Source organism: Phascolarctos cinereus, unplaced genomic scaffold (assembly GCF_003287225.1).
Source record: "Phascolarctos cinereus isolate Bilbo 61053 unplaced genomic scaffold, phaCin_HiC Scaffold_3;HRSCAF=262, whole genome shotgun sequence".
NCBI lineage: Eukaryota > Metazoa > Chordata > Mammalia > Diprotodontia > Phascolarctidae > Phascolarctos > Phascolarctos cinereus.
In genome coordinates, this window is record NW_027555736.1 from 166,940,371 (window position 1) to 166,953,253 (window position 12,883).

Genomic DNA, 12,883 nt, shown 5'->3' on the forward strand with positions numbered 1-12,883 from the left:
CTTTAATTTCTTCCTCTGAGAACTGCCTGTTCATATCCTTTGATCTTTTAACAATTGGAGAATGACTTGTATTCTTATAAATTTGACTTTGTTCTCTATATATTTTAGAAATGAGTCCCTTCTCAGAGACACTGGCTGTAAAAAATTCTTTCCCAGTTTTCTGCTTCCCTCCTAATCTTGGTTGAGTTGGCTTTGTTTGTGCAAAAACTTTTCAATTTAATGTAATCAAAAATAGCCATTTTGCATTTCATAATGTTCTCATCTCCTGTTTGGTCATAAATTCTTCTCTTCTCCATAAATCTGACAGATAAACTATTCCTTGCTCTCCTAGTTTGCTTATAGTATCAGCCTTTAAATCTAAATCATGAACCCATTTTGACTTTATTTTGGTATATGGTGTGAGATTTTGGTCTATGCCTAGTTTCTGCCATACTCTTTTCCAGTTTTCCGAGCAGTTTTTGTCAAATAGTGAGTTCTTATCCCAGAAGCTGGGGTCTTTGGGTTTATCAAATAGTAAATTACTATAGTCATTGACTACTGTGTCTTGCATAACTAACCTATTCCACTGATCCACCACTCTTATTTCTTAGCCAGTAGCAAGTAGTTTTGATAATTGCTGCTTAATAATGCAATTAAAGATCTGGAAAAGCTAGGCTACCTTCCCTAGCATTTCTTTTCATTAGTTCCCTTGATATTCTGGACCTTTTGTTCTTCCAAATGAATCTTCTTGTTATTTTTTCTGGTTCTATAAAATAAATTTTTGGTAGTTTGATTGGTATGGCACTGAATAAGTAAACTAATGTAGGTAGAATTGTCATTTTTATTATATTAGCTCGGCCTACCCATGAGCATCTGACATTTTTCCAATTATTTAGATCTGAAAATTTTTTCTTTTCTGACCTTTGGTTCCTTTGGGGTTTTTTTGTCTGCCATCCTGAGAGAAGGGAAAGAGCTTTAGTTGATTTTTTAGAATTCTCCAAGTATACCATCATATCATCAGGAAAGAGTATTCTGTTTGATAATTGCTACTACAGCTCCTCTTTGCACTGAAACTGTACCTGTACCTTGGTAGGGCCCTTGCTCCCTTGTGATTGCAAGTGCCCCTCTCTGCCCTGCAACTTGGTAATGGGAAATGGAGTTGCCAAATGTGTACCCTGTGCTGTGCCTAGTTCTAGTACATGAGTCTGTTTTAATGTCTTTCTGACCATTTGTTTAATTCCCTTCCCTCTTAAGGCCCTTTGAGATGACACCAGCTATGGACCTTAGAGGCAATGCTGGTGGCATCCACAGCAAAAGTGGTACCAAGAATGTCCAGCACCCAGAGGGGGTATGTCTGCTCTGTTCTGCTAATCTCCTTTTCTGTTTCTTAGCTGGTACCAGGTAGTTTTGATAAGGATCAGAGTCCTCCATTGCCGGAGGGCAGTGACCATACTTCTCCCAGGACACTACCATCTTGGAAGCACTGAAAACTTACAGCTCCTCACAGAACTAGCTGTGAAAACAGCAAGATTTTAAAGCTATGTAAAATTATTCTATACATACTTATATTTATCAGTTCTTTCTCTGGATTCAGATAGCATCTTTCTTCATATGTCCTTTCTAGTTAATTTGGATATTTATAATAGTCAAAATGATTTATTCACTCAAAGTCATTCTTAAAACAATATTGCTGTTACTTTATACAATATTTTCTTGGTTCTGTTCATTTCACTCTTCATTATTTTGTACAAGTCTTTCCATGTTTTTCTAAGATCATTGAGCTCATCATTTCTTATAGCATAGTAGTAATCCATCAACCACAACTTGTTCAGCCATTCCTCATTTGCTGGCCATCCCTGAAATTTTCAATTCTTTGACAGCAAAAAGAGAGTTACCATAAACATTTTAGAACACAGATTTTTTTTCTTTTTTCTTTAATCATCTTTGGAATAGATCTATCAGTGGTATTGCTAGGTCAAAGGGTATAGGTAGTTTAGTAAGTCTTTGAACATAATTCCAGATTGCTCTCCGGCATGGTTAGGTCAATTCACAATTCCACCAACAATGAATTAGTGTACCAATTTTTCCACATCCCCTTCAACATTTGTCACTTTCCCCTTCCATAGCTAACCTGATAGGTATAGAATGATATCTCAAGGTTGTTTTAATTTGCATTTCTCTAATCAATAATAATTTAGAGCATTTTTTCATATGACTGTAAATTTTTTTTTTACTTGAAAACTGCCTGTTCGTATCCTTTGGCCATTTATCAGTTGTGGAATGACTCATATTCTTATAGATGTGACAAAGTTCCTTATGTATTTGAGATGATAAAACTTTATTTGTGAAACTACAAAATCCCCCCCCCCCGCCAATTTTCTGCTTTCCTTCTGATTTTGGCGGCATTTGTTTTATTTGTACAAAAACTTTTTAATGTAATCAAAATTAATTTTTACACTTAACTTTGCTCTGTATCTCATTATTCATGAATCATCCACATATCCATAATTCTCATAAGTAATTTGTCCCATGTTCTTCTAATTTTCTTGCAATATCTCTCTTTATATCTAAGTCATGCATCCATTTTGATCTTATCTTGGTAAATGCTGTAAGATATTGGTCTGTTTTTTCTGCCATACTGCTTTCCAGTCTTCCCAACAATTTTTACCAAATAATGAATTCTCATCCCAAAATCTTGAGTCTTTTTTTGGTTTGTTTTTCTTAATTTACTTCAGGATTTTATTTTTCTCCAGTTAAATGGAAAAACAATTTTTAATATTAATTTTTAAAACTTTAAGTTCCAAATTTTCTCCCTTTCTCCCTCCATACCCTCTCTCCTCAGTGAGAAGGCAAGCAGTTCACTATAGGTTATACATGTGTAGTTGAATAAAACTTTTCCATAGTAGTTATGTTGTGAAAGAAAACGTAGACAAAAAAAAAACCTCAAGAAAAATAAAGTAAAAAAAAGTATGCTACAGTCTGTATTCAGACACCATCAGTTCTTCTCTGGGGAATGGATAGCACTTTTCAGTGTAAGTCCTTCAGAGATGTCTTGGATGATTATATTTCTGAGAACAGCTGAGTCATTCAATGCTGATCATCTTATAGTATCTTACAATACATCTGACTGTACACAGTACATTTCACTTTGCATCAGTCCAAATCTTTCCAGGTTTTTCTAAGAGCATCCCGCGCTTATCATTTCTTATAGTACAACAATATTCTATCATAATCACCTAGCACAAGTTGTTCAGCCGTTCCCCAAATGGTGGGCAAATACCCTCAGTTTCTAATTCTTTGCCCCCAGAAAAGAGCTGTTATAAATATTTTTGTACATACAGATTCTTTTACTTTTTGTTTTTTATTTCTTTTGGGATACAGACCTAGTAGTGGTATTGCTAGGCCAAAGGGTATGCATAGTTTTTTAGCCCTTTGGCATAGTTCAAAATTGCTCTACAGAATGGTTGAATTAGTTCACAACTCCTCCAGCAATGCATTAATATCTCATTTTTCTCTCCAGCAGTTGTCATTTACCTTTTCTGTCCTATTAGCCAATCTGATAGGTATGAGGTTAGTACTGCAGAATTGTTTTAATTTGCATCTCTCCAATCAATAGTGAGTTAGAGTATTTTTTCATATGGCAATAGATAGCTTTGGTTACTTCATCAGAAAACTGATCATATCTTTTGATCATTTATCAATTGGAGAATAGCTCTTATTTTTATAAATTTGACTCTGTTCTCCATGTTTGAGAAATGAGGCCTTTATCAGAGAAACGAGCTTCAAAATTTTTTCACAGTTACTATTGCTAACTGTATTTCTCTCCTTCTTATTCCCCCATTTATTCTATTCTCTCACCTTTCACCTAGTCCCTCCTCAAAAGTCTTTTGCTTCTGACTACCGTCCCCCAACTGCCCTCCCTTCTGTCATCCCTCCCCCTTCTCTTATCCCTTCTTCTCCTACTTTCTGTAGGATAAGATAGATTTTTGTACCCAACTGAGTGAGTATGTTATTCCCTCTTTGAGCCAGTTCTGATGAGAGAGTAAGGTTCACTTGCTCCGTCATGTCTCACTTTCCCCTCCACTGTAAAAGCTTTTCCTTATCTCTTTTATGTGAGATAATTTATCCCACTCTACCTCCCCCTTTCTCTTTCTCTTAGTAGATTTCCTCTCTCACCCCTTAGTTTTTTTTTTTTATAGTGAATGGGATTTAGACCACTTACTCAAATAAAAACTCAGAGGTATCTCCAGGTAGAAAACAGAAAGTTTTATTCTAGCAAGTCTCGCGCAAGAGTTGGGCATCTCCTACCCAGGGCAGACTGGAGTAATGAGGCCAGGCGCAAACAGCAGCACAGTTTATATAGTCTTGGACAAACCACTCCAAAAAGCCCCCCTCCCCACTTGTTTGTCTCAATCTCTTTATCCTCATAGGCTGAGGCAAGAGACCTCACAATCTATATTTAGAACCCAAGAGATACATTTTACTCAAAGCTAGCTTGGGAGCTAGAGGATTGCCTTATTTGGTAAAGTTAAGGCACAAAACAACAGAGGAGGTGGTTACAAAACAGGTGGGGGGGCAGCTGGTGCACAACCCCCCTTCCCCAAAAACGAAAGTGAAACTTAGGCCCAGCTCATGCTGAAGCCTGACTACATTTTTGGAGCATAGCTTACATTTCACGTGCAAAACTTTCACTTGTCCCACACAGTAGATATCATCCCTTCATATTCGACTTACACCTGTGTCCTCTTTCTGTATAGTCCTTCTAACTACCTAATAATGAGAAAGGTCTTATGAATTACAAATATCATCTTCCCATGTAGGAATGTAAATAGTTTAAATTTATTAAGTCCTTTGTGATTTCCCTTTCCTGTTTACCTTTTTATGCTTCTCTTGAGTCTTGTATTTGAAAGTCAAATTTTCTATTCAGCTGTTCAGTGGTCTTTTCATCAAGAATGCTAGAAAGGTCCTTTATTCTCATTGAATGTCTGTTTTTTCATCTGATGGATTACACTCAGTTTTGCTGGGTAGGTGATTTCTTGATGGTAATCTTAGCTCCTTTGCCCTCTGGAATATCATATTCCAAGCCCTTCAGTGTAGAAGCTGCTAAATCCTGTGTTATCCTGATTGTCTTTCCACAATACTTGCATGGTTTCTTTCTGTCTGTTTGCAATATTTTCTCCTTGACCTGGGAACTCTGGAATTTGGTTATAATATCCTGGCAGTTTTCATTTTGAGATCTCTTTCAGGAGTGATCAGTAGATTCTTTCAATTCCTATTTTGCCCTCTGGTTCTAAAATATCAGGGCAGTTTTCCTTGATAATTTCTTGAAAGATGATGTCTCTTTCTCTCTCTCTCTCTCTCTCTCTCTCTCTCTCTCTCTCTCTCTCTCTCTCTCTCTCTCTTTTTTTGATCATGACTTTCAGGTAGTCCAATAATTTTTAAAATATCCTTCCTGGATCTTTTTTTCTAGGTTGGTTGTTTTTCCAGTGAGATATTTCACATTGTCTCCTATTTTTCATTCTTTTGGTTTTGTTTTATTGTTTCTTGATTTATCATAAAATCATTAGCTTCCATTTGCTCCATTCTAATTTTTAAGGAAGTATTTTCTTTAGTGAGCTTTTGGATCTCCTTTTCCATTTGGCCAATTCAGCTTTTTAAGGCATTCTTCTACTCATTGGCTTTTTGGACCTCTTTTACCATTTGGCCTAGTCTTTTTTTTAAGGTGTTATTTTCTCCTTTTTTGTGTGTGTGTGTCTCCTTTACCAAGCTGTTGACTCTTTTCTCATGATTTTCTTCCATCATTCTCATTTCTCTTTCCAATTTTTCCTCTACCTCTCTTATTTGGTTTTTGAAGTCCTTTTTGAGCTCTTCCATCGCCTGAGATCAATTCATATTTTTCTTGGAGGCTTTGGATGTAGGAGTTTGACTTTGTTGTCTTCTTCGTGGTGTGTGTTTTGATCTTCCTTGTCACCATAGTAACTTTCTATAGTCAGAGTTGTTTTTTGTTGTTTTCCCAGCCTATTCTTTGACTTTCAACTTTTTGCTAAAGTGGGTCTCTGTTTCCAGGGTGGAACCCCAAGCTTCAAGAGTTTTGTGCAGCAGTTTTCAGAGATACTTCTAGGGAGGTGTACGTTTTCAGCTCTTCCAAGGTGGTATGATTTAAGGAGAGGTGTTTACTCCTTTCCTGGACTGTGTTCTGTTCAGTGAGTGAACACAAGCACTTTTTTCTGCCCTGAAACTATGAGGAGGGCCCCATTCCACTGTGGTTCTTAACTCTGGTGTCCTAGTTCCCCTCCTCACCCTGGGAATGCCGCTCAGGACTGAGACCCAGATTTGAGTATGGGTCCTGCAACGGAGTCCTGCCTCAGTGCTAGCAACAAGACCCCTGTAATCTCCTTTTGACCAGTTGTAAAACCCCTTTACCATCTGTGAGCTGAGAGGTCCTGAAGCAGCCACTCCTGCTGCTGATTCAGTCAATCCCAAGGCCTGCTTCTGGTTTGATGGGGTGGGGGCTATGCTGGCTGGCATGGCTTGTGCTGGACTGTGCTCCACTCTTACCCAGGTGCAACAGACCTTGCCTACTGACTTTCTAAGTTGTCTTTGGTGTCTGTGGGCTGAGAGGTCTGGAAACCACCATGGCTGACAGTGATTCATTCGCCATGAGGCCTGCTCTGGGGTTACTGGTCTGCACTGGCCCAGCCTGTGCTACACTGTGCTTCTCTCTCATCCTGGTGCAACAGACCTTTCCTGCTGACCTACCAAGTTGCCTTGGGCTAGAAATTTGTTTCATTCTGCTTTTTGTGGGTTCTGCTGCTCTAGAATTTGTTTAGAGTCATTTTTTAAAGGTATTTGGAAGGGTTTGAGGGAGAGCTCAGGGGAGTCCCTGCCTTTACTCTGCCATCTTGGTGCCACCTCTCTCCTTTGATAATTCTTGATCTTTTGTTCTTCTAATTGAATTTTATGATTATTTTTTATAGCTCTGTAAAATTTTTTTGGTATTTTAATTGGGATGTTATTAAACAAATAGATTAGGTATAAGTGTTATTATATCGGCTCTTCTCCACTTATCTAAATATGACTTTATTTGTATAAAAAAATTTTATAATTGTATTCATGTAGTTCCTGGGTTTGTTTTGGTAGGCATACTACTAGGTATTTTATCCTGTCTGCAGTTATTTTAAATGAGATATCTCTTGCTATCTCTTCTTGCAGAATTTTGTTGGTTATATAGAAATGCTGATGATTTACATGGGTTTATTTTATATCCTGCTATTTTGCTAAAATTGTTTCCACTGAGTTGAATCTTTAGGATTTTCCAGGTATATCATATTGTTTGCAAAAAGAGATAGTTTTATTACCTCATTACCCATTCTGATTTTTTCCATTTTCTTTTTCTTCCCTTATTGCTATTGTCAGCATTTCTAATAAAATACTGAATAATATTTGTGACAGTGGGAATCCTTGTTTTACTCCTGATCTTATTGGGAAGGCTTCTAACTCATCCCCATTGCAAATAATGCTTGCTCATGGTTTTAGGTAGATGTTTCTTACCATTTTGAGGAAAGATCCCTTTATACCTATCCTTTCAAATGTTTTTAATAGGAATGCATTTTGTATTTTATCAAAAGCTCTTTTTGTATCTCTTGATATAATCAGCTGATTTTTGTTACTTTTATTATTGATACAGTCAGTTATATTAACAGTTTTATTTATGTTGTTATCCCTGCCTTCCTGGTATAAATTCCAGTTGGTCACAATGTATAAGTTTTGCAATATAGTGTTGTAATTTCCTAGCTAGTATTTTATTTAGGTTTTTTTTTGTTTCCATATTCATTAATGAAATTGGTCTATTATATTCTTTCTCTGTTTTTGCTATGATGTTCCTGTGAGTTTTAATCTTGGGATCTCTTTCAAGTGGGGATTGATGGATTTTTTTCCTATTTCTATTTTAACCTTTTTTTCTAGAAATTCAGGGTAGTTTTCCTTAATGATATCTTGTAATATCACATCTAGACTCTTTGATCATAACTTTCAGGTAGTCTAACAATTCTTAAATTGTCTCTCCTCAGTCTTTTCTCTAAATCATTTGGTTTTTTTATGAGATGTTTCATGTTCTCTTCTATTTTTTCATTCTTATGACTTTGTTTTATTTCTTGGTGTCTTATAACATCATTAGCTTCCCCTTGCCCAATTCTACTTTTTTTTGGGGGGAGGGGGAAGCAATAGGAGCTAAGTGACTTGCCCAGCGTCACACAGCTAGTAAGTGTTATGTGTCTGAGGCCAAATTTGAACTCAGGTCCTCCTGAGTCCAGGTCTGGTGCTCTGTCCACTGCGCCACCTAGCTGCCCCCCCCATTCTACTTTTTAAGGAGTTGTTTTCTTCCTTAAGTTTTTGAATCACTTTTTCTAATTGGTTGACATTCTTTTCATCATTTTCTTGGATTGCTCTCATTTTCCCCCCTATTTTTCCTCAGCGTGTCTCTTATTTGATTTTTAAAGTCTTTTTTAAGCTCTTCCAAGAACTCTTTTTGGACTTGTAACTAATTGACATTTTTCTTTGCGTAGGAGTGGCTCTTTTAACTTCAATCTGAGTGTGAACCCAAGTCTTTTCTATCCCCATAGTAACTATTTATGATCAGGTTCTTTCTCCTTTGCTTACTCATATTATTATTATTATTATTATTATTATTATTATTATTATTATTATTATTATTATCATACTTTCTAGTCCTGAGGTGTAGGGAATGATGCCCTTAGACTTCAGGTTTTTCATAAGTGTTGTTTTCTGAGCTCTATCTGGGGTCCTGACCACAGGCACTGCTCTCTACTCCTGAGCCACAGCTAGGGTCACCAATACACTGTAACCACAAATGATCTTGCTGTCTATAGTCCCTCCCATGGATTCAAACTTCAGCTCACCCCTCTGCACTGGAGCTGGAACGGGACTTGGTTCTATTGTGAATGCCCACAGCTAGCAGGGTCCATGCCCCTCTACTATCACACTCATCTGGCATGTGCTTACTACTCCTCACTCACAGCAGCAGCCTGGGACTGTCTTATCACCACACCTGGGCCTAGCATCAGAGTCAGCAGAGGGTCCTTCAATCTTCCTTTATTCAACTCTCCAACCCCTAAGCTGTTCCTGAGGTGAAAGTTTCTGAAGCTGAAGCTGTGGCCTGACCCAGTTGTCCCCAGGGCCTTGTTTTCTGTTCATTCAGTGGAGTCTGCCTGGAGGTGTTTGTTTTTCACTTAGGCTAGACCTCCAGTTTATATGAAGATACATATAAACACTTTCACATAGATGTTCAGTCATTCACATTTGTAATTTCTACACATGTTGTGATTTCTAGACATGTTGGGGATGTCAAGCCCCTAGATGGAGCTCAGGTCTTTCCTAAGGTCTTCTCAAGTTGTCTTAGGAGAACAGCTTAGGATATCAACTGCTCCTAAAAGCTGTTCTTCTTAAAAAACTGCTCCTTAGTAAAACAACAACCTCCAAAAAGAACAGCTTTTAATTATTTTTGCCACTCAGAGTTCACTTTAAATCAATATTTTATTTTGTTTGTGTGAGAATGAACCAGGGTACATCCCACCTGGAATGAATTCATGCACTCAAACCTTCTTCTAGTCAAGTGACAAGGTTTATTATAAGGCCGTGGAAGTGGATGAGATTGTTAGGGAATCTGTAACTTAATGAGGGTGAGACTGATGCTTATATACAAAAAGGACAGTGAAAGGATCTAGATGGAATTAAGGAGTGGTGAGTAGGCTGAGTGGGCCAGGTATAATAGTGAAAGGAATATTAAGTAGTCTGGGGTGGGCCAAGAGTAAGTGAAAGGACTGTCAAGTATCTAGGTGGGCTGGGGGGCCAAATGCCTTACTTGAGTTGCCAGTGATCTGGGCTGCTGAAATATAAGGGAAAATTCAGGGATTGGGTTGCTTTCAAAGACATGGTCTTTTTCTTTTAGGGGTCCAGGTCCCATTATCCATCACTAAGACAACTTGAGAGGACCTCAGGAAAGACCATACCTCTGGGTGTGGAAGTTTGGCTTGAGTGAAGTGCAAACACCTCCAGGCAGATTCCCTTGCATCTACAAACAATAAGCCCTGGGGGCAGCAACCTTGGCCTCAAGAACTGTCACCTCCAGGACAACTATGAATGTTGCTGGGCTGGGCAAGGGAAGATTTAAGGATTCTTTGCTATCTCCAGAGGCAAGGCCCAGCTGTGTTGACCAGACCTTTTCTGGGCTGTGGCTGTGGGCAAGAAGGCCTGGTGAGTGTGATAGCAGAGGGGCAGGCACCCTGCTGACTGTGGGCACTTACAGAAGAACAGAGTCCCTGGTTTCAGTTCCAGAGCAGAGGGGAGAGCTGGTTTGCAGCTGCTAGCAGATCACAGGGAGCAAGAGCATTTGTGGTGACAGTGTGCTGGGGCCCTACCTGTGGTTTAGGGGTGGAGAGGATACCTGAGATTGGGCCCCCAGACAGAGCTCAAAAAATAATAGTAAGAAGAACCTGAGGCCTGGGGCACCATTCCCCATACCTTGGGACTAGAACCTAATTAGAATAATAAACTGCTAAAAAGAAAATAAAGCAAAATAAAAATGAGTAAACAAAAGGGAAAGGACCCAAACCATAGACAGCTATTATGGGGATAGAGAAGATCTGGGTTCATGCAAAGGAAGATAAAGAAGTTTAAAAAGCACTCCTTCTTCAGAGAGAAACATCAAATGGTCACAAAACCAAAAAGAGTTCTTGGAAGAACTTAAAAAGGACTCCAAAAATCAAGAGAGATCAAGGAAAAATTAGGAGGGAAAAAGAGCAATCCAAGAAAATCAAGAAAATTAGGAAAAGAAAGTCAAACAACTGGAAAAAGAGATCTGAAAACTTAAAGAAGAAAATAACTAATTGAAAACTAGAACTGGGCAAAGCTAGTGAAGTTATAAGACATCAAGAAATAATAAAATCAAAAGAATGAAAAAAAATAGAAGAGAATGTAAAACATCTCATTAGAAAAACAACTGATCTGAAGAACAGATCAAGGAGAGAGAATATAAGAATTGTTGGACTAACTGAAAGTTATGATCAAAAAAAGAATTTTGATACAATATTATAAGAATTACTAAGGAAAATTGCCCTGAAGTTATAGAACAAGAAGGAAAAGCAGAAATAGAAAAAAAAATAAAATCCATCAATCACCACCTAAAAGAGATGCCAGGAAGAGAACTTACAGAAATTATCATAGCCAAGTTCTGAAGCTCCTAGGGTGAGAAATATTATAAGCAACAAGAAAAAATATTTAAATACTATGGAGTTACAATTAGGATCAAACAAGGCCTACATTACAAGCCACAAGCTTTTGCAATAAAAGACTTTAGGTCTGGAAACACTATTTTGAAGAGCAAAAGAGCTGGGGTTGTGACCAAAAATAACTTACACAGAAAAGTTAAGTATACTCCTGAATGGAAAAGAAAATGGACGTTTAACGAATGAAGTACTTTCAGGTATTTGTGACAAAAAGATCAGAACTTAATGGAAAATTTGACATGAGATATAGGAGAAATATAAGGTAAACATTAAAGACTAATTATAAGGGACTTAATTAGGTCATACTGTTTACTTCTTGTATGTGAAAATGTTATCAGTACTCTTATGACTGTCCTCATTATGTGGGTAATTTGAAAGAAAGGCTTAGGCTGAGCTGAGTATGATGGGGTGATTCTGAAAAATAAAACTGGTCAGGGAGAGGTAAAAGGGAGTAATTATCTCATACAAATGAGGGCAAAAGGAAGAACTGTTACTGTTGGAAGCAAGTGGAGTGGAGGAACATGGTGCTAGCACCTTTTCACCATAGGAACTGGCTTAAAGAAGGAACAACATACACATCTAGAAAGGTAGAAAAGGATTCTAAATTTGTAAAGAAATAAGAGGGTGAGGGGATAGGATAAGGGAGGGACTCTTTGGTGGGTAGATTAAAGAATAGGAGGGCAAGGTAGTGGTTGGAAATAAATTAGAAGTGTGAAGAGGGATAGAGTAAAGAGGGTCAGAAGGATAATGAAGAAAAATAGGGTGGAGGGAAATACACAACTAGCAATTATAATTTTGTATGTGAATCAAGTGAATTTATCCATAAAACAGAAACAGCCAAATGGATTAAAAATCTGAATTTGGCTATGTTGCTTAGAAGAAACACAAAAAATGATGGGGTTAAAACAAAGGGCTGGAGTAGAATTTATTATGCTTCAGCTGATGTTAAAAAAAAAAAGCAGGGGTAGTAATCATGACTTCAGACAAAGTTAAAGATAAGACAGATTTAATTAAAAGAGATAAACAAGAAAATTACACTGTGTCACCAGTATTATTCAGCATTGTTTTAGGCCATTTAAAATAACTGTAAACAGTATCAAAATACCTGAGAGTATGCCTGCCAAAACAGACCCAGGAACTATATGAACATAATTATAAAACACTCTTCATACAAATAAAGCCAAATCTAAATAGTTGAAGAAATATTAATTACTCATGGGTAAGCAAAGTCAGTATAATAAAAATGACAGTTTTACATTAATTTATCTATTTATTCAATGCTATCCCAATTAAATTACTTGAAAAAAAACTTTACTGAGTTAGAAAAAAATGAAATTCGTTTGGAAGAACAAAAGGTCAGGAATTTCGAAGAAACTAATGAAATGCAGTACCAGACCTCAAATTATAAGGCAGTAAATATCAAAACTATCTTGTGCTGGCTAAGAAATAGAAAGGTAGATTAATGGAACCAAGTAGATATACAATACACAGTAGTAAAGGATTATAGTAACCTTGTGTTTGACAAATGTAAATACTTAAGTTTTAGGGGTAAGAATTCATATTTGGTAAAAGTTGTTGGGGAAGCTGGAAAGCAACTGGAC

At 37.3% G+C, this 12,883-nt stretch overlaps 1 long non-coding RNA gene across 13 annotated transcripts in view; it reads left to right on the forward strand.

The window, feature by feature from the left end:
• LOC110199368 (uncharacterized) overlaps window positions 1-12,883 on the forward strand; it is a 230,504-nt gene that overhangs the window by 56,476 nt on the left and 161,145 nt on the right. Inside the window, exon 9 of one of the 13 annotated variants that reach the window (XR_013485370.1) lies at window positions 9,947-11,544. The exons of the other annotated variants lie outside the window; for them this stretch is intronic. This is a non-coding gene — a long non-coding RNA (uncharacterized LOC110199368). The remainder of the gene's footprint in view (window positions 1-9,946; window positions 11,545-12,883) is intronic. 13 annotated transcript variants of the gene reach the window in all.